The sequence below is a fragment of the Typopeltis vanoorti genome, chromosome 20 (genome assembly GCF_054136105.1).
Source record: "Typopeltis vanoorti isolate ZY-2024b chromosome 20, IOZ_Tvanoo_1.0, whole genome shotgun sequence".
Classification (NCBI taxonomy): domain Eukaryota; kingdom Metazoa; phylum Arthropoda; class Arachnida; order Uropygi; family Thelyphonidae; genus Typopeltis; species Typopeltis vanoorti.
In genome coordinates, this window is record NC_143568.1 from 17,104,043 (window position 1) to 17,129,635 (window position 25,593).

General features: G+C 37.3%; 1 protein-coding gene across 1 annotated transcript in view; it reads left to right on the forward strand.

Moving 5' to 3' along the window:
* The window catches only part of LOC150095256 (uncharacterized), a 500,251-nt gene that overhangs the window by 261,457 nt on the left and 213,201 nt on the right, over window positions 1-25,593 (forward strand). The window lies entirely within an intron of this gene.

Below are 25,593 nucleotides of genomic sequence, written 5' to 3' on the forward strand. Positions count from 1 at the left end.
AAGTTTCCTTTTGTCAACATTAAATTCCTGGAAGTGAAATCTGGACAATAAAACAAAAAGAAGGTGGTAAGCTATTCTGAAGGTTGTTGAAGAAGCTTAGAAATGGAGGAAAGAGTGCTATAAAAGGAGTTAGAGATGATAAAGGTGACATGAAAACAGGAGATAAAGATATCCTTGAAATATGGAGTAATTACTTCAAAAAATTGCTAAATGAAATAAGCAGTGATAGCACAGGGATAAAAAAACACTCCACAGGCATAGTCAGGAATAAATATCCATACTTGAAGTAGAAAAAAGCCATCAAAGGGTTGAAATGTGGAAAGGAGCAGGAGTAGATGATATTCAACCAGAAATGCTGAAGTATGGTGGTATAAAAGTCTTACAGTGGCTGCACTGCATAGTTCAGAAAGCCTGGACATAGGGACGAATTCCCAATGATTGGAGTAGAGCTCTAATAGTACCCATATATAAAAAGGGAAATAAAACTGAATGTGAGAATTACAGAGGTATCTCCCTACTAAGTGTTCCTGGCAAGATCTATGCAAGTATACTTGAGAAACGGTTGAGAACTGTGGAAGAAAAGCTTGGTGAAGAACAAGATGGATTCAGACCAAATAGAGGCTGTCAGGATCAGATCTTCACTTTACGACAAATAGTTGAGAAACCATGGGAATATAACAAAGATCTGTATTTAAATTTTGTCGATCTGTAAAAGGCATATGACAAGGTGCCAAGAGAGATCTTTTCAATACACTACAGTTATATGGTGTCAATGGGGCATTATATCAAGCAATACTTAGTCTTTATTTGAGTTGTAAGTCAGCAGTTAGAATTGAAGGAAATACAGGAAGATGGTTTAATGTTAAAACTGGTGTGAGACAAGGATGTACATTATCTCCTCTGTTATTCATCATCTATATGGATCACATTATGAAGAAAAGTGGTATTAAACATGATATCAGAATTGGAGATGTTAATGTCAGCTCTTTGCTTTATGCGAACGATGTTATACTTCTAAATAAATCCGCTACAAGTTTGCAAGATTCCCTGACTAAATTGAATAACTGTTGTAATAGATATGGTATGAAGTCAGTATTAAAAAGACAAAGACAATGAAAATAGGTAGAATTGTTGAAAATGTCAACTGTGTTGTGAACGGGGAACCTGTAGAACAAGTAAAATATTTCAGCTACTTAGGCACGATTTTTACTGAAGATGGTAAATTAAATATAGAAATAGACAACAGAATCAACAAAGCTGGTATGGCAGGCAGTCAGTTGAATAAATTGATATGGAATAAGAGAGAAATTAGTGTGAACAGTAAATTAGCTGTATACAAGACAGTGTTCAAACCAGTTTTAACTTATGGATCTGAGAGCTGGATCTGAAGTAAAACACTTCACCAAAGACTAGAGACCGCAGATATGAGAGAGTCCTGAGAAAGATTAGAGGCATGAACAGATGGCATCAATGGCAACAATATCATATTAAAAATGAGGATATTAGGAAAGAACTTGACATTGTCAGCATCCAGGAATATGTTAGCAGAGCTAATCCCAGGTGGTATGGTCCCTTAAACAGAATGGGCGAGGAAAGATTAGCAAAACAAGTGTTCTCTGCCAGGTTGGCAGGAAAACAACCCAGAGGAAGACCAAGATATAGGTAGATTGATACGGTCCAAAGTGCCTTAGACGATAGAAATATAAGATCTGATAATGTTGGAGTCTTGACAAGTAACAGACTGATCTGGAGGAAAATTGTAGATAGGAAGTTAGTAATGATGTAAATTTTTCATGTAGTACTATCATATCCTGTACACCCCTTGAGGGTACATGTCAGGAATTTGATGATGATGATGATAAAACAAAAAGACAAACGAAGATTAATAACAGCAGAAATGAAGTTTATGAGAAAAACTGCAAAGTATACTCTATTTGATCACAGAAGAAGTGAAGAAATTATGAAAGAATTAACAAGAATCAGTAATAGAAAAAATTAAAAAATATAAACATAAACGAATGGAACACGTTGAAAGAATGAAAATAGAAAGATTACCAAAACTAGCCTTAAAAGACAAGCCATTAGGAAAAAGAAAACCAGGACGTCCTCTAAAAAGATTCAACGATGACTTCTGAGGCCAGAATAGGCCACGCTGGCCTAAATCCTTGATGCATGATGATGATGATGAACATTAAATTCCTCCCACCTAACACCACTACTCTCCTTCAGTCCATGAACTAGCAAGTCATTATTAACTTTAAGATCTACACAAAGCTGATGTTTGCTAAATGCAACAAGCACTCATCAGCTTTGAATGCTCTACCCTCTGTGAAGATTGGAAGGAGTACAACATCCTTGAGGCCATTAGAATTGTTGTAGAGGTATGGAATGAGGTAACCACAACTGTTATGAACTCTGCGTGGAAGAAACTGTGGCTCTCTGTGATCCATGATTTTGAGGAATAGAGCAGCAATGAAACTGAAATTCTCTACCTTGGGCAGGCAATGAGATTGGAAATTGATGTGGATGATATGCAGGAACTTCTTCAAGAGCACGAGAGGGAGTTAAATGCAGCAGGCCTGCAAGAGATGGCAAAGAAATCTACATCTGACAGCGGTGAGGAGGAACCAGAGGAAGAGAGAGAATGGCTGTCTCTACTGACAGCTAAACATTTCCTGGCATGTTTGGAAGGAGTTAAGGAGATCCCATGTTTCATCCTAACATGGAGGAGACTGAGTTAAACATCTGCTCTTCCAAAGACAGCACTGTGGCCTATTTTAAATAGCTCTTGAATGAGAGTAAAAAACAGAACAATTTAGACCCTTTCTTTCATGGTTACATGATGATCAGAATTCATTATAAAAATTATGGAAATTACTACTGTGTTAAAATAAAACTTCAGAACACTCTAGACAGTTTCTTCAAACCTTCAGACAGTTTCTTCAAAGAGATTCTGCTTCAACCTCTACAGAAGGAAGCACTGCCATCCCCACCCCAGAGATTCTCCCCTGTAGAAGAGGTACAGTATATATAGAAGAATTCCTTGACACTTTTGTGGGAGACTCTTCTTTCCAACACTAATCTTTTCCTCCTCACCTCTCCATCAACTCAAGCTTATCATGTACAGAACTAATATAAACAAAGCTTTTTTATTAGTATGATTCGTTTATTATTCAATTTGTATGTGTAATACATGTTAATTAATATGCATAAAAACATTAGTTATAAACTTAAAAACGTTTACAAAACTTGAAATTAACCCAGCATTGGTAAGGTGGGGTGTCACAGACCCCAAAGATATAAAATGAAATAACTGTGACACCCCACCGTACTAACGCCGGGTTAATAGCTTTGGGAGCAATAAATTTTTACTTCTGGGTCTCTGAAATGGATTACTTAAACCCCATTGAACCTGTCATTTGTTTAACGTCACTTTCTCAGAACGAATTAGTGATATTAAACAAGAGTCGACTGTAAACAGACAGAAATTCTTAAGAGGTCTGATACATTAGTTTCACTCTCACTCTCTCTCTCTCTCTCTCTCTCTCTCTCTCTCCCCACCTTTGCATAACATACAAATATCCTTTTATAATATTAATATATGACTTCCTTCTTGGACAAGACCTCAATAAAGTTTGAAACTAGTCAGAGTATTCGCCCTTCCCATAATGCATAGCATTACACACACCTGAAAGGATGTGTGCTTTGCATTATGGGATACTAAGGCAATTGAGGTGGAGTCATTAGCCTCTGTATACAAGTAACCTAGTCATGAAGATACTTCACATGCAAGGGTTAAACCAAGAATATAATTTCTTGGTATATTTAATTTATAGCATAACCAAGTTAAAAAATTTTAACATCTCGTTCTGATCCAGAGTAATTTAATAATACGGTGATACAACTTTTCACTACTTGTACGAGGGTGGTCTGAAAAGTTCTCAGCCTAACAATGAAAAAACGAATTTATAATTTCAAAATTATTTTTATTTTTCAACATAATCTCCCTTAAGACTAATACATTTATTCCAGCAATGCTCCAGTGCCATTATTCCATACCTGTAGTGGTTCTCAGTAAGATCTGCAAAATACCCTTCTACAGCTGCAATCGCCTCTTGATTCGAAGAAAAACGCTGACCAGAGGAAGAATTTTATTTTTGGGAAGAGATAGAAGTCAGAGGGAGCCAAATCTGGGGAATAGGGTGGAGGTTCCAACAATTCATAGTGCAGAATCCTTAATTTTCTCATTGCCAAAACACTTTTGTGGACAGGTCATTGTCCTGATGAAAGATGATTTTTTTCTTCTGCAAACTGGGTCTTTTCTCAAGAATATTTTTGTCTAATCTGGTTAAATGATCAGATTAATATCCCCCAGTTATATTGTTTTACCCTTTTCAAGATAATTAATAAACACATTTTGGAAAATTATGGAGACAAGTACCGTGTTTGAGTAAAACTTTAGTTTAATATAAACCAAAATCAACACTCGACGTTTCGAATCATTATATCAAGATCATCTTCTGGAGCATATACATTATTGCAGAGAAACAAGCTGCACTACAATCTACATGGTTTGCTAAAGTTACTGACCAACCATTACAACAATTGTTGGCCTGACCTCTGGTGAAAAAACAAAACAAAAAAAGACTACATCAACGCTAGAGTCCTATTATTATTATTATTATTATCTATTGGTTACAAAATTACATTGGGCCGGAGAGCAACATGTTTATATATATATATTTATTATATATATATAATAAATATATATATGTAAATATATATATGTTTATATTTATATAAATATAAATATATATATATTTATATATTATATATATAAACAACATGTTTATATATATATATATTAAAAATATGATTATACATATACATTTCGACCAGTTGGTATGGAATACTGTACCAGTTGGTATGGAATGGTTTCCAATACTAGCTGAAGGTTGCTTAAGGTCCTAAAGTATGCAGGGTACTGAGTATTAAGTAGGCTGAATATGTGCCATCCAGATTCTTGGAATTTTCATGCCACCATTATTGTTGATATTAAGGTGGTTAATCAGAATTTTGCAGGCTTCTTTAAATTTTCTTTCATTCCAGGTTTTTGTATGGTGTAGGGAGCAGGCACTTTTCCAATCAATTTGGTGTAAGGTGTTGAGAGCATGGTCTGAGAGGCCTGCTTCACCAAAATTGTTTTATTTAATGTGTCTTTTGTGTTCCTTTTCCTTATAGGGATTGTACATCCAGTTTCACCAATATAAGGTAAATTACAGGTGCAGTAGATGCAGTAAACTCCAGGATGTGCCAATGGGAGGAGAAGATCCTTAGAGGAGTTGAATATGTTTTTTAATTTTGTAGGTGGTTTAAAAGTGGCATTGAAATTATAATGGTGTAGAATTCTGTTGATTTTTTCTGATAACCTTTTAATTATGGGATGGCTATGGTTTTACTGTAATCTAAATTCTTTTTTGATGAAGTTTTATGAAGGACTTTACTAATGGTATTTTTTTTTTTTTTAAGAGCTTGCTGATGGGGTGCTTAAGGGTCAAAGCTGTATAACTGAGAAGAGACCTCCACATAGCCTTTAAAGGAATGTGGAGAACCGACCAGGGCTTCTGACCTAATGTCCAATCCTCACCTTCTCGTGGTGCACTCTGTTAGGTATCTACCTGGATACTGAACGAACGAGGATGGGCTGGCAATTTGGGATTTAGCTGACCAAATTGTATTCTTATTGGCTTAAATCACAACATTAAATGATGGTACAACATGATAGAATTTCATGCTGGCTGGGGCATCACCCAGATAAACAACGCCCCCATTGTTTTCTCCAGGGAACCAGGGCAAACAGTGAAAAGCCAGCTACTGGAACAAATCTGAAAGCACACCCCAACTTAATATCACCAGAGTTAAAGATCGGTACTATCAACATAATAAGCCTGAATGGCAAAGAAATGGAGCTAGCTGAGGAATTAGATAAGTACCAGATCGACATAATAGGGGTGAATGAAACAAAAAAAGACCAAAACCGGTGAGCTCTTTCTGAGCAATAAATACAAAATGTTATATTTGGGCAATGACAATCAAGGAAAAGGAGTAGCCATTGTATTCAACACTAAATACGAGGCTAATCTTCTTGAATGGCAGGCAATTTCAAGTAGTGATGTGAGCAAATATGAGAATGGGGAACTGGACAATGAGACTTATTTGTGCCTATGGTCCCACAGAAGGTTCTCTTAAGGTAGAAGTGGAGGAATTTTTTGAGCTTTAGAAAAAGCAACTGACACAATGAAAAATGAAAAGTTGGTCCTTGTTGGGGATCTGAATAGCAGAGTAGGAAATGATTGTCAGACATACACAAATATTTTGGGAAAATTTGGAGAAAAGAGCAAAGTTAATAATAATGGCAAATACTTGTTGGATTTCTGCTCAGGACATGGATTGGTTATTACTAACAGCATGTTCCAACATAAAAATGTGCACAAATTCACATGGAGAGAAGAGGTAAGGAATAAGAAAAGTCTCATTGACTATATGATTGTTGATAGTGATGTTTTCTCTCTGGTGCAGGACACTAGAGTGTACAGAGGATTTGAAATTGGAAGTGATCACTATTTAGTCTTGAGCAGGATAAAATTGAATTTCATATTGAAAAGAATAACATGTAAGAAAGTTTTAAAGCGAATAAAAGTTGAGCAGCTCTCAGATGTGAACTGTACACTAAGATACACAAACATTATTCAAGAAAAAATGAAAGAGTTTGAGAACAGGAATCAAACCTTGGAGATTCAGTGGCAAGCTCTGAAGAACACATTGATTGATTCTGCCAGAGAGGCATGTGGTGAGGTTGTCTGCAAGGATAGAAAAATCAGAACACCCTGGTGGACACAGGAAGTTAAAGAGAAAGTGAAGGAAAAGAAGGAAGCATATCAAAAGTTCCTGTCAAATAAGTCAGCTTGTGTTCTTAGAGAATACAGAGACAAATGTAAGAAAGCTAAACACTGTGTAAAACTAGCTAAACAAAAGTCATGGGAAGACTTTGGTAAGAACATAGAAAATAAATATCAAGAAGGTGGCAAAATATTCTGGAGGTTGTTGAAGAAGCTCAGAAATGGAGGAAAGAGTGCTGTAAAAGGAATTAGAGATGATAAAGGTGATATAAAAACTGGAGAAAAAGATACCATCGAAGTACGAAGTAATTACTTCGAAAAATTGCTAAATGAAACTAGCAGTGATGACAGCACAGTGATAAAAACACTGACCAAGCATGCAATCAGGAATACATATCCATGCTTGAAGTTGAAAAAGCCATCAAAAGTCTGAAATGTGGAAAGGCACCTGGAGTAGATGATATTAGACCAGAAATGCCCAAGTATGGAGGTATAAAAGTTTTACAGTGGCTACACTGCATAGTTCAGAGGTCCTGGACAGAAGGGCGAATTCCAGACAACTGGAATAGAGCTCTCATAGTACCAATATATACAAAGGGAAATAAAACTGATTGTCAGAATTACAGAGGTATTTCTCTACTGAGTGTTCCTGGTAAGATTTTTGCCAGTATACTTGAGAAACGCTTGAGAAGGATTGTGGAAGAGAAGCTTGGTGAGGAACACCATGCTGGATTCAGGCCAAATAGAGGCTGTCAGGATCAGATATTCACTTTACGACAAATAGTTGAAAAGTCATGGGAATATAACAAAGATCTGTATTTAAGTTTTGTAGATCTTTAAAAAGCATATGACAAGGTGCCAAGAGAGAAGCTATTCAAAATGTTACAGTTGTATGGTGTCAGTGGATCATTATATCAAGCAATACTTAGTGTTTATTTGAGTTGTAAGTCAGCAGTTAGAATTGAAGGAAGTACAGGGAGTTGATTTAATGTTAAATCTGGTGTCAGACAAGGATGTACATTATCCCCTCTGTTATTCATTATCTATATGGATTACATTATGAAGGAAAGTGGCATTAAACCTGATATCAAAATTGGAGATGTTAATATCAGCTCCTTGCTTTATGTGGATGGTGTTATGCTTCTAAATAAATCTGCTACAAGTCTGCAAGATTCCCTGACTAAATCGAATAACTGTTGTGATAGATATGGTATGAAGGTCAGCAATAACAAGACAAAGATAATGAAAATATCAGCTGCATTGTGAATGGAGAACCTATAGAACAAGTAAAACATTTCAACTACTTAGGCACGATTTTTAGTGAAAATGGTAAATTAAATATGGAAATAGACAACAGAATCAACAAAGCTGGTATGGTAGGAAGTCAACTGAATAAATTTATATGGAATAAAGTGAGAAATTAGTCAAAACACTAAATTAACTGTATACAAGACAGTATTCAAACCAATTTTAACTTATGGATCTGAGAGCTGGGTCAGAAGTAAAACACTTGACCAAAGACTAGAGACAGCAGATATGAGAGTCCTGAGAAAGATTAGGGGCATGAGCAGATGGCATCAATGGCAATATCATATTAAAAACGAGGATATTAGGAAAGAACTTGACATTGTCAGCATCCAGGAATGTGTTAGCAGAGCTAATCTCAGGTGGTATGGTCACTTAACATGTTTGCTGCCAACTACGAGTATACTCGTAGTTAGTATATGCGCTACACAAGCCAGCTACGAGTATACTTGTATGACGCTTACCGCCAGCAACGAGATTACCGTACTGACCTTGAAGAAGTGAAAATGCTTGGCTTGTGGAGCTAGCAGCAAAACTGTGTATACTCATAGATGGTATGTGCTCTGCACAAGCCAACTATGAGTATACTCGTATGAAGCTTACCGCCGGCAACGAGATTACCGTACTGACCTTGAAGGAGTGAAATTACTCGGAGTACAGGAACAGGCTATGCCGAAGTAGCATGGCAGCGAATGTGTTAAACAGAATATGTGAGGAAAGATTAGCCAAACAAGTGTTCTCTGCCAGGTTGGCAGGAAAAAGACCCAGAGGAAGATCAAGATATAGGTGGACTGATACGGTAAAAAGTGCCTTAGAAATAGATATATAAATATAAGATCTGACAATGTTGTAGCTTTGACAGGTAACAGATTGATTTGGCAGAAAATTGTAGGTAGGAAGTTAGTAATGATGTAAATATTTCATGTAGTACTATCATATCCTGTACACCCTTTGAGGGTAAATGTCAGGAATTTGATAATGATGAGCTTGCTGATTAGAGCAAATTGTCGTAGCTCTGCTTTTAAGGGTGTTAATGACTCCATATTTTTGTGATGGCTGGTGGTATGATTTAGCATGTATGTACTGGCCAGTATGTGTCAGTTTTGCAGTAGACCATGAAGGATAGATAGCCTGAAGGAAGACATGTGACCAGCGTATCCAGGAACGGGAGTGAGTTCTGATTTTCAATTTCGATAGTGAATTGTGTGCGTTCATGTTGTTTGTTCAGGTGGCGAAAGAATGTGTCTAATGTTTGTGGCCCGTGTAGCCAGATAACAAAAACATCATCAACATATCTAAGCCACACTGTAGATTTTAGAGTGAAGGAATCAAGAGCACTTTTCTCAGAGGCTTTCATGTAAAAGTTAGCAATTTTTTTTTAGGGGGGGGGTGGTTAGCCCATGGCCATACCTTATTTTTGTAGGTAAAATTTTTTTTGCCACACAAAGTAACCGGAGCATAGTATGTGGACAAAGAGGGCAATAATGTCGGGCAGAAATTTGTTCTATAGGAGAAGAATTGTGTCATTGATTGGGACATTTGTGAAAAGGGCAGAAATGTCAAAACGGGCAAATAGATCATCTTTTCCGAATGTGGTTTTTAATTTTGTTTATAAAGTGTTGTGTGTTCTTTATATAGGAGGGGGAATGACCTACCGACTCCTTGAGTGTTGACGCTAATTTTTTGGCTAGGTGATAATTAGGGCTATCTATTCCTTCAACTATCGGAATATCGAAGTGGCACATTTTGTTTGTGTACTTTAGGAAAACCATATATTCTGGGAGAATGGGTGTAATGGGGTATAAGTTTTTTAACTGTGTCTGATGGAGTTAAATAGTTTCTCAGTTTTTTTTCTTTATTCTGTTAGTTGGGTTATAGTTTACAAGCTGATAGGTGCTGTTATCGCGACTAGTTGATTCATCTGATGGATGGATGTTGGCCTGTCAAGGACGACAGTGGCATTACCTTTATCTGATTTTGTTATGATTATCTCTTGATTAGCTTTCAATGACTTGATTGCTGCTAGTTCTGTTTTTGTAAGATTGCTGTGCAAAGTTTTCTTATTATTCAGAACATTGCTGGTTTCTAATCAAATTTTATCAGCTATATTAGTAGGAAGGGACCTGATGCCTATTTCTATGTGGTATATAAAATCCAAATTATTCACAGTTTTCGGTGCTATTGAGAAGTTAAGGCCTTTATCCAGTAGTGCAAGTTGGCCGTTATTTAAGGTGTGGCTAGATAAGTTGATCACATGACTCTTACTTGCCGGTGGTTGTTCTCTCCTTGTCTCACTTGTTTGTTGTTCACAGTTGGAGCTGTTTACCAGAGAGGAACTCTCCTGATTGGATTTGTATGATTGACAGTCACATTTCGCCATTGTTTCAAAATGTGAAATTTGTCCTTAAGTTTTTCTTTATTATTTTCTAGGATATATTTAGCCAAATTGTCAGTGATTCTTGAAATGGATAAATTCCAAAACAGTAGAAGAAGATATAGAGTATAAAAGAAACAGTACAATTGCAAAATGAGAAGGAAAAAACATAGAGAGAGGGAACAATTTGTAACAGAACTAGAAAAGGGCATATTTAAGCCACAACCAAAAACTTGTAAAGTAATAAAATATATGAATAAAGAAATAAAAGAAAAGATAAAAATACAAACAATCTTCTTCTTCTTCTTCTTATTGTGCTATCTGAAGAAGAAGAAGAAGATTGTTATTATTGAATGCTTGAGTAAGGTCTACTGATAACACTGCCATCGACTGCTTTTTCGTGTTAACTAAGCGGATTAGATCATGTAGCAGAAATAGATTAAATTCTACTGCTTGGCCTGGTATTCCATACACCTGTGTGTTTTTAATTATATATTTCATCCCCACTTTGAGCCTGTTATTAATAATGCAGAAAAATATCTTGTAGTCAGTACTAGATAGAGAAATCGGTCTCCAGCTGCTGATTAAGTTGTGATCTGTATTAGGTTTAGGAATGAGGACAGTATGGCTCACTACAAATTCACTTGTGTGTGTCCTGATGAGAGAAAGGAATTAAATAGTGTAACTATAATGGGAAGAATAAAATCCCAGGCCTCACAATAAAGTTCTATCCCTAGACCATCAGGCCCTGGGGATTTTCTTGTTTGGCATTCTTTATAGTCTGTGGTAACTTTAGATGCTGTAATGGGGCTGTCATGCCCATTTGGATATGAACAGGAAAGCCATTAATGTTCGAAGAATTATAATTTCCAACGGTACTATTGTCTTCAAACAGATTTTTGTAGTGTTTTTTGAAAGGAGTCAGGGATGGAAATGTCCTTGACTCCTTTTAGTGGTGGAAATGTCTTCTCCATCAACACAGATTTGAGTGATAGTCCTTTCTTTGCTAAATTTTGTAAACTCTCTATTGAAGAATGCAGCTGAAGGGCTATCTGCTAAGTGCTGTTGTATTCTTATCTTAAAATATTTTTCTTCTACTTATTTCTGCCTTTCCAATGTTTCTAATGATGTTGCTACATTCTCTACCATTGTGTTGGTTTGTTACAAACCAGCTTCTCTCTTTATACAGGTCTTTCAACTTTTTCCTTTTGAGGAAAGCCTGTTCCTTTCCCCATTCCATCATATTCTACTTTACTGCTTGTTCGAATTTTAACCACATATTCCAATTCCAGGTAACATTATTCCAATTCAAACAGAGGGTCTGGAATTTAGTTGAAAAAATCAAACGGAAAATTTGGTGGAAGTCTCCATGGTCTAGAAGAGATCTCTACTTTTTCCATGCAGTGGAACTTAAGTATAACTGGATTATGATCTGACATGTTGATGTCAAGATGTTTTATCTGAATTATCCTATTATAAGGGAAGAAGAGATATAAATTTGATCAATACGAGTACCAATACCTTGATTCATGTATGTCTGGAGATTAAGATTATGAATCCTCCATATGTCTACTAGTTGAGCATTGTCAAGACATGTTTTTAACTGTGCATATCCCAATTTTCCACTCCTGGGGTGTCCTCCTATTTTGTCTAATGTGGGATTTTCAATACAATTCCAGTTTCCAACTGCTATGATGTAGTGGGCACCATATAAATATGGCTCCAATTCCTGGAAGAATTTTTGTCTAACTGTTCCATTGGATGGAGCATAAACATTTATAAACCTTACTACACATCCACAGAGTATTTCCAGTCAGTTGTCAAGATTCTCCCTTCTGTATCCCTTTGGATATTACAAAGAATGACCCAAGCAGTGGGGGGGGGGGGGCAAGAATAAGAACTCCTACTCCAGCCCTGTTGAATCTTCCAAATATCCACTTCTTTCTTATTGGAGCTTTGGAAGATTCTATTAACCTATTTATATCTTTATATCTGCAGAAGTATGTTTCTTGGAGAAACAAAAACCTGATATTATGGCGTAGCATAAGTTTCCATATAGTTTCTTGTTTAATTTGCCTATGGAATCCTCGTACATTTAATGAGGCAATGCAGAAAGGAGATGCTATGATTATTGAAGTGTCACTGGTAAGTCTTTAACTTCTAAATTTTGGATGAACCCAATGAGGTCTTCAATCTGTGAAGAAGCAATATTGTAACCTGCTTCTCAGTTTTTTGCAGTTGCTTTCCATTACTTTAATTTCATGGCTATCGTTTTTGATTTGGAAGCTAGTTATTTCCTTTTCATGTAGATGATAACTGTGCTGAAAAAAACTTTGACTTTTTGAAAGTCAACTTCATAATCCATAAACTCTTCTGAGTCTGGAGAGTTTTCATTTGATGATCCACAGCCTTCTCCTTCTTTACATTTTTTATTGCTTCTTTTTCTTTTAGTTGTAGTTCTTTTCTTTAATTTTTTTATTAATTCGTCTTTCCTTTTTGATGATCTTGTCTGCATATTAAGTTCTTTCATTGTATTTGAAATGCAAAATCAAAAGTATTTGACTGGAAAAGTTGCTTCTGCAGATCTGGAATTTTGGGGCTAATTTCTAGCTGATTTGGTTGTGCATTTTTTGTGATTTTACCAAGTGTAGTTGCTTAAAAGCATCTTTACTAGACTGAATTGGAAGATCCAGGAACTCTTCATTATGCCTCTCTGATATATATATATATATATATATATATATGGTGTTCTAATTGGCCCTAAAGGAGCTCCCACAAAAGTTCTTTCCACAAAAGTTCTAAAAGGACAGGTGTTAATGCGGTGTTCAGAACTTTCGTATCTTCATATCCATTGTGAAGGAGACACCACCAGAAAACCAATTTGGATCTTCACTTGACAAACCCTTTCATATATTACTAATCTTACCCCATTTCGAAAATGTCTGTATAAGAATTTCATTACTATTTTCTATATATTCCATCAGAAATCTTTCGGTTTTTACTGTTTTTACCTGACTCCTAACCATTACATAAATAACTGTGCTGCCTTCAAAAGTAAAACCCTGTAATAGTTTGTCCCTTGTTTCCACATCTTTAACTACAATTAAATATTTCGCTCTGCTGTAAGGGGTGAAAGAATAAATCTTGTTTGCGCCGACTATCTCTTTTAAAACCTTAGTTACTCGTCTCACTTCTTCACATCTGGGAATTTCAATTCCTAGAGTTCGCACCCTTGGAGGAATTGGTACCATTATCTTAAGTGGAAAAAAGATTATAACCTCTGCATTTAATTGGAATAAAAAAAAAACTTTCAGTCGTAAGACTGAGAATAAAATAATCCTGTGATACAGAAATAATTCTACACCACCAGCAAATGTTTGTTTGAGCTACTATAAATGGCGGCCGTGATACTGCTAAAAGTAATCCCGTAATGGAGATACTAACTACACTAAAAGCAATCCTAATACTTATTAAAAGAGACCATTGCTAGTGGGGATGAAACCACCACTAGGTGGTTTCATCCCCACTAGCAATGTTCATAAATCAAAGTGATTTATGAACATTGCTAGTGGGGATGAAACCCATTAAAATAAATCAAAGTGAAAAACAAATGAAAGAAAACCAAAGTACTTATCTTGCCGAAAATCGAGATCTCTTCAGTGGGAGCCAGACCCAGAGATGGTGATACTAAGGTAGAAGTAATGGAGAAGTTATATTTACTCATATAAGTTGCCAAAAGGTGAGACATTTAATAATAAGGTGAGACACCTTATTATTAAATTACTCTGGATTTAGAGAAAGATGTTGGAAGTTTTTTCCCACTTGGTTAGACTATAATAAATTCAGTTTAATCCTTTGTCCAAGTGTAAGCAAACAAAGTTTGCACCTGAAGTATCTTCGGGACTGAGGCAACTTGTGGTAAAGGTGGACCAAGCTCTCGTCACCCTTCTTAGTAGCTCCCATAATGCAAAGCACATCTTCTTGTGGACATGTATAATGTAAGCATTAATGGAAGGGTCACCACCCAGATCGATTTTGACCTTTATTGAGGTCTCGTCAATGGGAGCCAGAATAAGTTGAGACACCTTTTGGCAACTCGTATGGGTAAATATGACTTCTCCATTACTTCCACCTTAGTATCACCACCTGTGGGTCTGGTGAGACCTCAATAAAGGTCGAAACTGGTCTGGGTGTTGGCCCTTCCCTTAATGCATAGCATTATACATATCTGCAAGGAGATGTGCTTTGCATTATGGAAGATACTAAGATGGGTGCGAGCGCTTGATCCACCTTTACCACGAGTTGCCTCAGTCTTGAAGATACTTCAGGCACTAACTTTGTTTGCTTACACTTGGATAAAGGATTAAATTAAATTTATTATAGTCTAACCAAGTGGGGGAAAACCTCCAACCTCATAAAATAGTCAATTCTTGTAGATGAGTGATATCAGAATGGGATCTCCTTGATGTTCCCTTCCACAAAGCAGAATAACCTGCTATGATTTGATCCACCCACCATCAGGGTATACGGATAGTTACTGGTGCCTTTCACACATCATCCATTCAAAAGTCTTTATGTTGAAGCAAATGAACTGGCTCTATCACTTAGATGAACTGGCTCTATCACTTAGAAGGAAACAATTGTCTTTTAATTATGTCCTAAAGATAAAGTCTCTTCCAGATCATCCTAGATGGACTAGTCTCTTTTTTCTGCATTGGAAAGCTCAATATCACACGTCAGACAGTCATATGTCCTTTTGGTATTGTGTTAAAGAGACTATGCAAGCTGTTAGTATGAATGTTGACAACATTTAATGCAAACCTGCCATTGCAGTATCCCTCCATGGCAGGCTTGCATTCCGTCCTGCAACCTCTCACTTTGTTAACTACAGAAGTCTCATACTCCGTCATGTGTCTACCTTCAGTTGTTTAATACACACTCTGATTTCTTGCTGCTCTGTACTGATGGTTCAAGAACTGACACTTGTGTTGGCGATGCTGCTCTGTTTCCTGACATTACTCTCTCTCCAACCAGATCCCACCTGATTCCAATAATTATACAGCAGAGTTGCATGCCATTTCAGCTTGTACATGTGCATACTTTTTTTTTTTCAAAGCTCATACATGAGAGGTTGGCTGACCAACCTATAGTACATTAGTACCATATATGGATAATGTGTTGGGAAAGGAGGAACTTGTTTACATTTAATTTAAAAGACTGTATATTGTGTACTCCTTGGGAAACATCAGAGAGAAGATTGTTCCACAATACAGCAGTAGCAGGGATGAAGGAGGAGGAGGAAAAGAAACTTGTTATGTGGATTTCAAGGTGCACTGTGAAGAGATGTTGAGCAGCAGCTGCACATGTTCCAGCAAGCTTCATACTAAGTAGAGAATTATTGATGCTATTTCAGGTGAACATTTGCCATGGAAATATTTATAGAATACACATATTGCAGAAACCAACTGTCTGTATGAAAGTGGGAAGAGTGAGTTGGTTATTTATTTCGTATCCAAACACAAGTGGTACAGTAGTAAGTGGTACAACATTATTTACAACAAATTAGGATACATTACAAATGAAAACAGCTCAAATTTGATAGGTGAATTATACAGGGAATAATAGGCAAAATATGAAGATGTTCCTCCAGTATCTTGCACAGTCAACTGCTCTTTCTGTGCAGGATATAAGGTCCTCTTTTGTGCAAGGTGATTGAAGAAAGGGAAAAGAAAGAAGGTGTTCCATGGACTGGGTTGTCCCACACTTACAATATCTGGTCCATTGAAGTAGCCCCATTTGATGAGGTTTTATTTGCAGCTTCCTGTTGTTCGAAGTCTGTTGAAACTTTTCCAAGTATTCCAGACCAAGTGGGCACCACATGGAAGATGTTCGGCTGTTGGAATACCAGTATTATTCTCAGGATATAGTGTAAGCCACTGTTGAAGTCTTGTCTCTGGAGGGTTTTTAGGTGGTTCAACAGTTGCTAGGAAGCTATGTCGGGATCTTGGTCTTTGAGGCACTGTGGTCTGGCCGAATAGTTAGTGACGTTCAGTTGTCTGCTTCTTTCATCAGCTAAGAATGCAGATCTTCGAATTGAAGGGGGAAATAGCAGCCGAAGTATACAGGTCTTTTAGTGATGTTGGTTTCAAGCATCCTATAATTAAGCTGCAGCTTTCATTCAATGCCAGGTCAAGTTTTTCAGTGGCAGGATCTGGACTATACTGGCCAGGTATATTCAACAGAAGAATAGCAAAGGGCCAAGGCAGAAGATCTCAGTGTGCTAAGGTCTGTACCCCATTTGGAGGAGGTATGTTGTTTCTTGTATTCACTTTTGCCTTCGTTTTTTCTAAGAACATTTGCCATGGAAATGTTCTTCCATGGCAAATGGGGTTCAATTATGGGTTGTAGCCTATTCAAAATTAATCGTTCATAGAGTTTCAAGAGGTTGCTGAGTAGTGATATAGGTCTGTAATTTTTTGCTTCAGTTGGAGGTTTCAGGAAGGCCACCACTTTAGCATGCCTCCAGATAGTTGGTGTCCTTAGGGTTCTGAGGCAAATGTTGTATAGTTTTAATAACCACTCTTTAGTCCTGGATCCAAAATGTTTAATTTGTTCATTACAGATATCATCAAGGCTTGCAGATTTTCTAGCTTTTAATAGGCTTATGGCAGCATTGAGTTCAATGATGGTGAAATCTGAGTTAATCATATTTTGTTCCTCACTTGGAGTTCTAAGTATCTTATTTTTTGGGTGCTTTTTAGGGAATTTTCCATTCAGCAGCATCTGGTAAGCAATTTGATTAGCTGTTACCTGTGGATGCTCATATGGCTTAGTGAAATCCTTCCTAATTCTGTTGATAAAGTTCCATGCCGTTCTGCTACTACCATATCAAGGGCTTCTATTTCTTTTTTCCATGAGGAACACCTTTCCTCTACCATCTTGGAGCATAATTTTTCTCCTGCTTGAATAGTCTCCTCTGAGAAGGAGTTGGTGTTGTAAAGTTGTAAGTAATTAGCATACTGGGCTTGTATGTGACTGGAAATGCCTGGAATGTAGTTTGCACGGCAACTTCAGGGGATGTGTTTGGTGGAGATTTTTCTCAATATCTTTATGAATTCAGGATACTCTTGAGGGTTTGGAGGGACTGGTTCTATGGGGTGGTCAAGATCTTCCACGAAACACTTCCAATTAGCTTTTTTAGTGAGTTGGTAAGAGATAGGTCATTAATTAGTCTGTTTGCTCTCCTCTGTATTGATTCAAGAATTTTGAAGGAGTTCTTAGGGTCCCACTCCATATGTGAGAGCAGTATTCAGTAGCTAGTGGATCTGTGATTTGCATAAGGTTAAGAGCTGTTCAGAGATGAAGTGACATTATGAGTAAAAGAAAAATCCTGGTTGTGATGTGTTTATGCCAAGAGAGACTTGATGTCAATGTAATTCCAAGAAGAGAAATTATTATTATTATTATTATTAAGCGACACCCTCCAGGGAGTCCAAACTCATCAAGGGAGGGCACCTAATCTACAACTCTCCGTCTCCACCAATACACCAACTGCAACTACCATTACCTACACCAATGCCATCTACCACCGACCACCAACAGACAATTACAAATATCCATGCCCACGGCTGGATTCGAATCTGCAGCTTTTTGGCTTGAGAGGGGATATGTTAACCACTCGGCCAACCAGGCTGGCTAAAATCTCATTTTGTCTGGAAATTTGGGTGTTGTCAAAAATAATACTTGGAGAAAATGGTTCTTTTTGTGAGAAATAAGACAACTGGGTTTTACTAGCATTGAAATTTATGAGATTACCTGAACCCCATTGAAGGATGGCTTTGAGATTGAAATTGAGGACACTGGTGGTTGTTGATGTTCTGTAAGTCGAGGTGAATTGTATAGAGTAAGATTTATCCAATGAAAGGGAGGAGTGCAATGTGCTGTCATCTGCAAACCTGTGTATTGGGTTGGAGGTCAACTGAAGTAGGTCATTGATATATAGCAGGAAGAGGATTGGTGAGAGGACAGAACCTTGTGGAACCCTGGCATTAGTTGAATTGTGAGGATAGGGAACCATCTACCATTACACATAGTGTCCAGACAGAAAGCTGGCAATCCAACTAAGAAGTCCCAAGACAGACCAAACAATGGAAATTTGTTTGGTAAGCCTTTGTGCCAGAACCTAGATGAGATTCACCAAACATCTCCATGGCATTTGTCCAGCGATATATGTGAGTAGATCTCCTGTTGATTGGCAGCAAAAAAAAAATCCATATTGGTGGTTGTTTATTAGCTGGGTGCCTTCAAGGCAGTTTAAGAGTTGGGAAGTGGTGATTTTTTCTATTACTTTAGAGAGGACTGAGGTGAGTGAGATAGGGCAGTAGTTAGATGGCAGTGATTTGTTGCACTTCTTGGGAATGGGTTGAAATAGGCCAATTTCCAGGCTGTGGAGTAAGGGTGTATATACAGGCGACATAGGAGTCAGTTCAGGTGCACCTCCTTTATGTTTCAGGACAATTGGAGGAACACCATCAGGGGCCACGAGACTTTTTTGTGTCTATCTAATTTGGACAGTATTTTCCTCACCTCTTTCCGGCAAAAGGAAAAGAATATATATTGTATGTTTGGCATCTGGAATGGTTGGGGGGGGGGGGGGCATTTACAAATGTCAGCTGTGTATGCATTAGAAGTGAGGTGTGAAGCCAGGAGATTGGCTTTTTCTATGGGTGATGATGCAATAGCACCATGTGGGCATGATAGGGGTGGAAATAGTGTTGGGAAAAAGTTGAGACCAATTGCTTTCACAAGGCACGGCTGCCATTTTGGCAGGCAAGGCTGCAAGTTTCCTGCTTTTTGCCCATTCAAATTCTGTTTTGGAAGCCTTGATAGTTTTCTTGCATCTGTTTCGAGCTTTGGTATAAGTATTGAAGGAGATTGGAGTTCTTGATTTGAGCCAGTTGTGGTTTGCTTGATTTTTCATTTGTATTGCCATGGAACATCTTTTGGAGAGCCAGGTATAGTTAGAGGATGGCAGTTCAGAGATGTGTGGGGAATGTATGTTTCCACACCAGTGAGGATTACTTTGGTGATAAGTTCGGTGCATATGCTTGAGTTGGAAAGCTGGAAGCAATAGTCCAAAAAATTAATGCAAAGATATCCCTCACACACACACAGAAATTATGGATATGTGATATCCACCAAAAGTCAATTAAACTTGTAGAGGAAGAGATGGATACTGGATATTCATACTTCCCAAAAGCAATTGATAAATGTAAATCTGACAAAAGATAAGGCCTCAACCTCCTGAAAACCAGACAAGTCTATAAAGCCAAAACAATAAAAAAATTTTTACAATGGAACTGTCATGGGTTTCGCTAGAATATTGATGATATGAAGATTTTGCTGCAGAAACACAAACCTTTATGTTTCTGTCTACAGGAAGTATACTTAAGACCCAATGAGGACTTTACCTTAAGGAATTTCACTGTTGAATGCAAGGACAGAACTGGAGGTGGTCCTGTGGGCAGTCATACTCCTTTCCATCATGTTCAGCTTAATACTGCTCTGGAAGCAATAGCAGTTTGCCTATTTGTAGGATTTCCTATTACAGTATGTTCAACTTATTTACCACCAGGTGCCATGTAAAAATGAAATCAATCTTTTGATAACTTTATGATAACTTTATTTTGTAATTGCCTGTACCCATACATCTTATCGGTGACTTTAATGATCACAATACTCTGTGGGGCAGTGCCTACACAAATAGATGAGGAAATAAGCCTCTGTAGCTCAGTTGGTATAGACAAAGTCCTTTGGTCAGAAAGACCTGGGTTCTGTTCCCATCAGTGACATGAGGAACCTTTATCTGGTTTCTTTTGACAAAAGGTGAGTTAGCTGGTCTCGTACAGAGGTAGGGTTTTTTTTTCACCCAGAAACTTGGGTTTTTCATCCCCCAGAACAGGCAAACCAGTCCCATGAACACACACACATCTACACATAGGACACACCGGGAGGCATAAAGCTAACCACCTTATCCTCGAGTTATGGTTGCAAAGTCCAAGAATACTTGGAAAAGTTGTGGGTGCTTAAGTGCTTGTTAGGACCACTGATAGGATAGAATCATTGAATGAATTCTTGACAGTAATGACCTCTCCCTTTTGAATAATAGATTCAATACTTTCTTACATATGCCTGACCACTAATATTCTGCAATGCTCCTGCAATCTTCTCCCATTCCATTCTTCCACTGCTCATGTGGGATGTTGAAGAGAACATGTATGGAAGTGATCACTCTCCTGTTCTTTGCACAATGTCTTCATAGGACCCATGTTCTCCTACACTAATGTTCATATGGAAAATGGACCAGGCTGACTGAACATGTTTTCCATCAGTTAATGCTGAAATGTCATTCAAACACCCATCAGTGAAACAGTAAAGTATGTAACAGAATGCATTGTCCAAGCAGCAGCAGCAGTTTCCATTCCAAGAACATCTTCCTGATTTCCACTCTCTCCAAAGCCTTGGTGGAACCCAGAATGCCAGGTGGCCAAAAAAAAAAAAAAAAAAAATCAACACAGAGCACGGGGTATATTTTGTAGATGCTACCCCCACCACATTAAACTTAGTAGCTTTTAAGTGTGCTCAGGCCAAACTACATTATGTGAGATCTCAGAGTTAAAAACAATCTTGGATCCAATCTGGAAAATGAAAGGTAGATGTAGAACACACTGTTTGTATTGTTACAATTTCCAAAGCTATCAATAGACTTGAGCCATACAATGAGCTGTTTGTTAAGGAGGAACTTAAAAGACTGATGACATCCATTATGAAACATTAAAACATCTACCATCATCTTCTATGGATCTCCTTCTTTTAACACGCAACAGAATACTCAGAGGAAGAGTTTCTGGATTCTTGGCATAAGTCAGTTGTCATTTCTATCCCAAAACAGGAAAGGATCCAACATAAGCAAATAATTATCAACCTAATGTTCTGACCAGTTGTCTTTGTAATATAGTAGTGAAAAGGTTAATGCCAGAATTCTCTGGTATTTAGAAAGCAATGATCTTCTCTCCAATCACATTGTGGCTTTCATAAATATCACTAAACTTTAGATATTTGGTTAGTTTAGAAACTTGTATAAAAAATGAATTCCTGAAGCAAGAACATCTGTGGAGTAAAGTTTTTTTTTCAGTTTTCTTTAACATGGAAAAAGCTGAATATTGCCTGAATGTAGAATTTTGTATTTACTGTTTAGAAAGATCTTAACCAGTTTTTGCCTTTTTTTTTTTGTTTCAGTCACACCTATTATGTCGATCTGGTACTTATCCAATTCCTCAGCCAACTCTGCGATTCAGACTTCTTATGTTAACAGTACCAATCTTGAACTCTGGTGATGTTGAGTTTGGGGTGTGTTTCAGGATTTGTTCCAGTAGCTGACTTTTCGCTGTTCACCCTGGTTCCCTGCCAAAAACAACAGGAGCCTTGTTTAACCAGGCGACATCCCAACTAGCAGGAAATTCTGTCATGTTGTATCATCATTTTATATTCTGGTTTAAACCAGTAAGAATACAATTTGGTTGGCTAAATCCCAAATTGCCAACTCATCCTCTTTCCTGCAGTATCCAGGTAGATACTTAACGGGGTGCTACGAGAAGGTGAGGATTGGACATTAGGTCAGAAGCTCTGTTTGGTTCTCCACATTCCTTTAAAGGCTATGTGGAGGTCTCCTCTCAGTTATACAGCTTTTAACTCTTAAGCATTCCATGGTCTTAGGGTAATAATAATAATAAATCTGTTATAGAAATTGGAGCAAATCAGAATGGATATGAGATCATGATAAGTATAATCGCATAGCTGATGGAATAACATTATAGAGTAGTATACAGTGGAATATAGTTAAGAAGATAGTTGATGACTAGTAATGGTTTATATCAAAAGTTGGTACTTGGACTGCAGCTGTTTAATTTGTATATTAAAGCACTTTGATCTGGAGAATGATTTTAGTGTTGTATCCAGTTGTTTGTTTATGATGATGCAATGATTATTACAGCTGTAGTTAATAAAGGTGATGTTGAGATCCTGTAGAGTCTGTGGTTTCGAATCCTAACATGGGCATATATGTTTGTGATTGTCTTACTAACTGTTTACCATATATATATATATATATATATATATATACAGTCATCCCTTGACTTACATCCAGGTTCTGTTCCATCCGGCAGGACGTTAGTCGAATTGGACGTTAGTCGATATATTAAATCAATAAAGTTATAAGGGTTAGGGACTTAACCCTAATAAGTATACTGCCATTTTAATTTTTAAACCTTATTATAAAACTGTACTGTATGTTACTGCCACTATAAAACAGGAGCATAATCATCCAAATCTTCCTCCACAATCACATCTTCATTATTTTCCCTGTGTGAAAGACCAGGCTGCAGCTCTTCTGGTGTAACTTTTGTTTTTTTTGATGAAAATGTCCGATGTGTTTTGCTTATTCCTCTTCTTTTCATCATAAATTTGTTCATAGCAAGCAAGCGCATCATGTATTTTCGTTTCTATTATTAAGTAGCATTCAACATTTGGGGTCCATGTCTTCAGCCATTTTGAGAACATCGCTAACTGCAAAGAACATTTCCGCAAGACCCTTCACTGTGCATTGTTTAGCTACCTATTTTCCCTCTTCCTTTTCAGTTTTCCTCTTCTACACGACATAATGACATTTCAACTCATAGAAAGTTCCCCTGAAGAGTTGACCAACGAAGAATTAGTTGAATCGGAGGAACAATTCGAATAATTCTTCAGTGGTCAACTCTTCAGGGAACTTTCTATGAGTTGAATTATGTCATCATCATTCACTTCGAGATTCAGATTGTTTGCTAGGCTCACTATTACAAACTTCGAAAATCATGCGCAAACCTTTTTAATGTCTTTTTTCATATACCACTCATACATTGAGAGGTCACTTCGTCCCAAGCCACAGCAATATTTTTAATAGCATGATAAATATTAATGTGTTACAGAATTACATGAGAGTCTGGTCATTTCCTTAAGTAGCAGAACTGGCTGGTGAAAAAGTTCTCCATAGATAATAAGCCTTAAACATTGCAAGAACTCCCTGATCCATCGGGTAGATCAATGAAGTAGTGTTTGGAGGCAGAAACCTTGAAGTTGGTGAAGATCACCGCTTTAAGACGTATAAGCCAGATGACCTGGAGCATTACTAGAATTAATAAAATTTTAAATTCTACATTTTCTTTGACACAATAACTTTCCATTTCACTTGCATATTCCATAATTCAGTTGATTAAGGCATCCTCAAACAATTTTTGAGTCATCCAAGACTTGTTATTGCTCCAATAATGAACTGGGAGTATGCTTCCTAATGTTTTTGAAAATTCGTGGATTCTCACTGAGCCGTATCACAAATGGTTTCAGTTTATATCCAGCCACGTTACCCCCTAACAGAATCGTAACATGGTCTTTAAGACCTTTAAAACCAGGCATAGATTTTAGCTTATTATTATTATTATTATTACCCAAGCCCTCATGGAGTCAAAGACTCATCTGGGAGGTCCTTTTATCACACACACATCTCATCATACCATGTCTTAAACATACTCAAACTCCTTGCAGACACCACACTCTTAGGCAAGGCATTCCAATCATTCACAACTCTGCACGAAAAAAACCTGCCTCTCACTCCCCTACTCATACCCTCTTTATACAGTTTTTGTGGATGAATTGCCAGCTAGGGCATTTTTTTTTTCTGAAACAAGGACGTCTTATCCATATTAAATATTTGCTGGGGCAAATAATTTTCCTCCTTAATAATTTTATCCAATTTTTCCACAATCTCCTTGGCAGCCTTCTAAGCACTTACAGATTCCCATACATTTTCACATTAGGAGTGCAGAATGCTGCTTGAATCTCATGAACCAACCAGAATAAGCATTGAATTCGTAATCATAATGCATGATGCAAGTAGCTTCTCCATATCACCGATAGAACCTTGTGTTTTATTATTATTATCTGAGACCTCCAGGGAGTCAAGTCTTTACTTTGTCACTCTTGTCGATTTAATGGAAGCAGATCCTTTCCCAGCCTCGACGATTTTATCCTTATTTTTCAAAATGGTCGTCACTGTAGAATGAGACCATCCAAAGTCATGTTCGATCACATTGACGGGCTTACCAGCTTCATGTTGCTTCATAACTTGAAACTTCATTTAAAGATCAATTGCTGCCTCTTTTTTCTGTGATTCTTCACTAAGCTTTTTAATTGGGCATGCAGGGGCAATGTTGTACAAAATATCATGAAATATTTAATGATAAACACACAAATAACCCATTTCTCAAATACAAATTCAGCAGAGGAATGGTTGAAGACATGTGCTGACTGCCAAGGGAGCTTGCTGCTGAAAATACTGTTGCCACTGTGCATGCTTGAGTCTTGTTCAAAAGTATAGCCAAAAATGTTATTTATTCCCTTAGGGGATCATGGATGTATCTTCGAAAGGATGTAACTCGAACGGACGTAAGTCGAGGGTGACTGTACTACTATCACCTGTGTCATTGTGCAGTATGACCTTTGATGTCTTTGTACTATAAAAATCAAATCCTATAGAGTTATTTAAATGGATTGGCTGTATGGGCAAAGGATAATGGTTAATGTCACAGTGTAAGTTATGCAGAACTGTTTTATGTGAAACATTCATATGAAACAGGCACAAGCTGTGTACTGTGTTGATGGACCTAGATTGCAGGAAATTGGGACTTGGGATTTGGGGACAATTGTGGAGATGAGGACATTTTGCAAAAGTGGCTGAAACAGCTCATTGGTGTCAAAGAACATTGACAAACACTGATAAGGTAGTTGCTGACGTTCCTTGTAGATGAGGAAGTGGTGGAGAAGAAGATCTAGAGACAAGGGACCGAAATAATGGTGGGTATCTGTATAATTCTCTCTACGAGGATAGATGTATGGGTTTCAAAGTTTAGTGGATATGTAAGA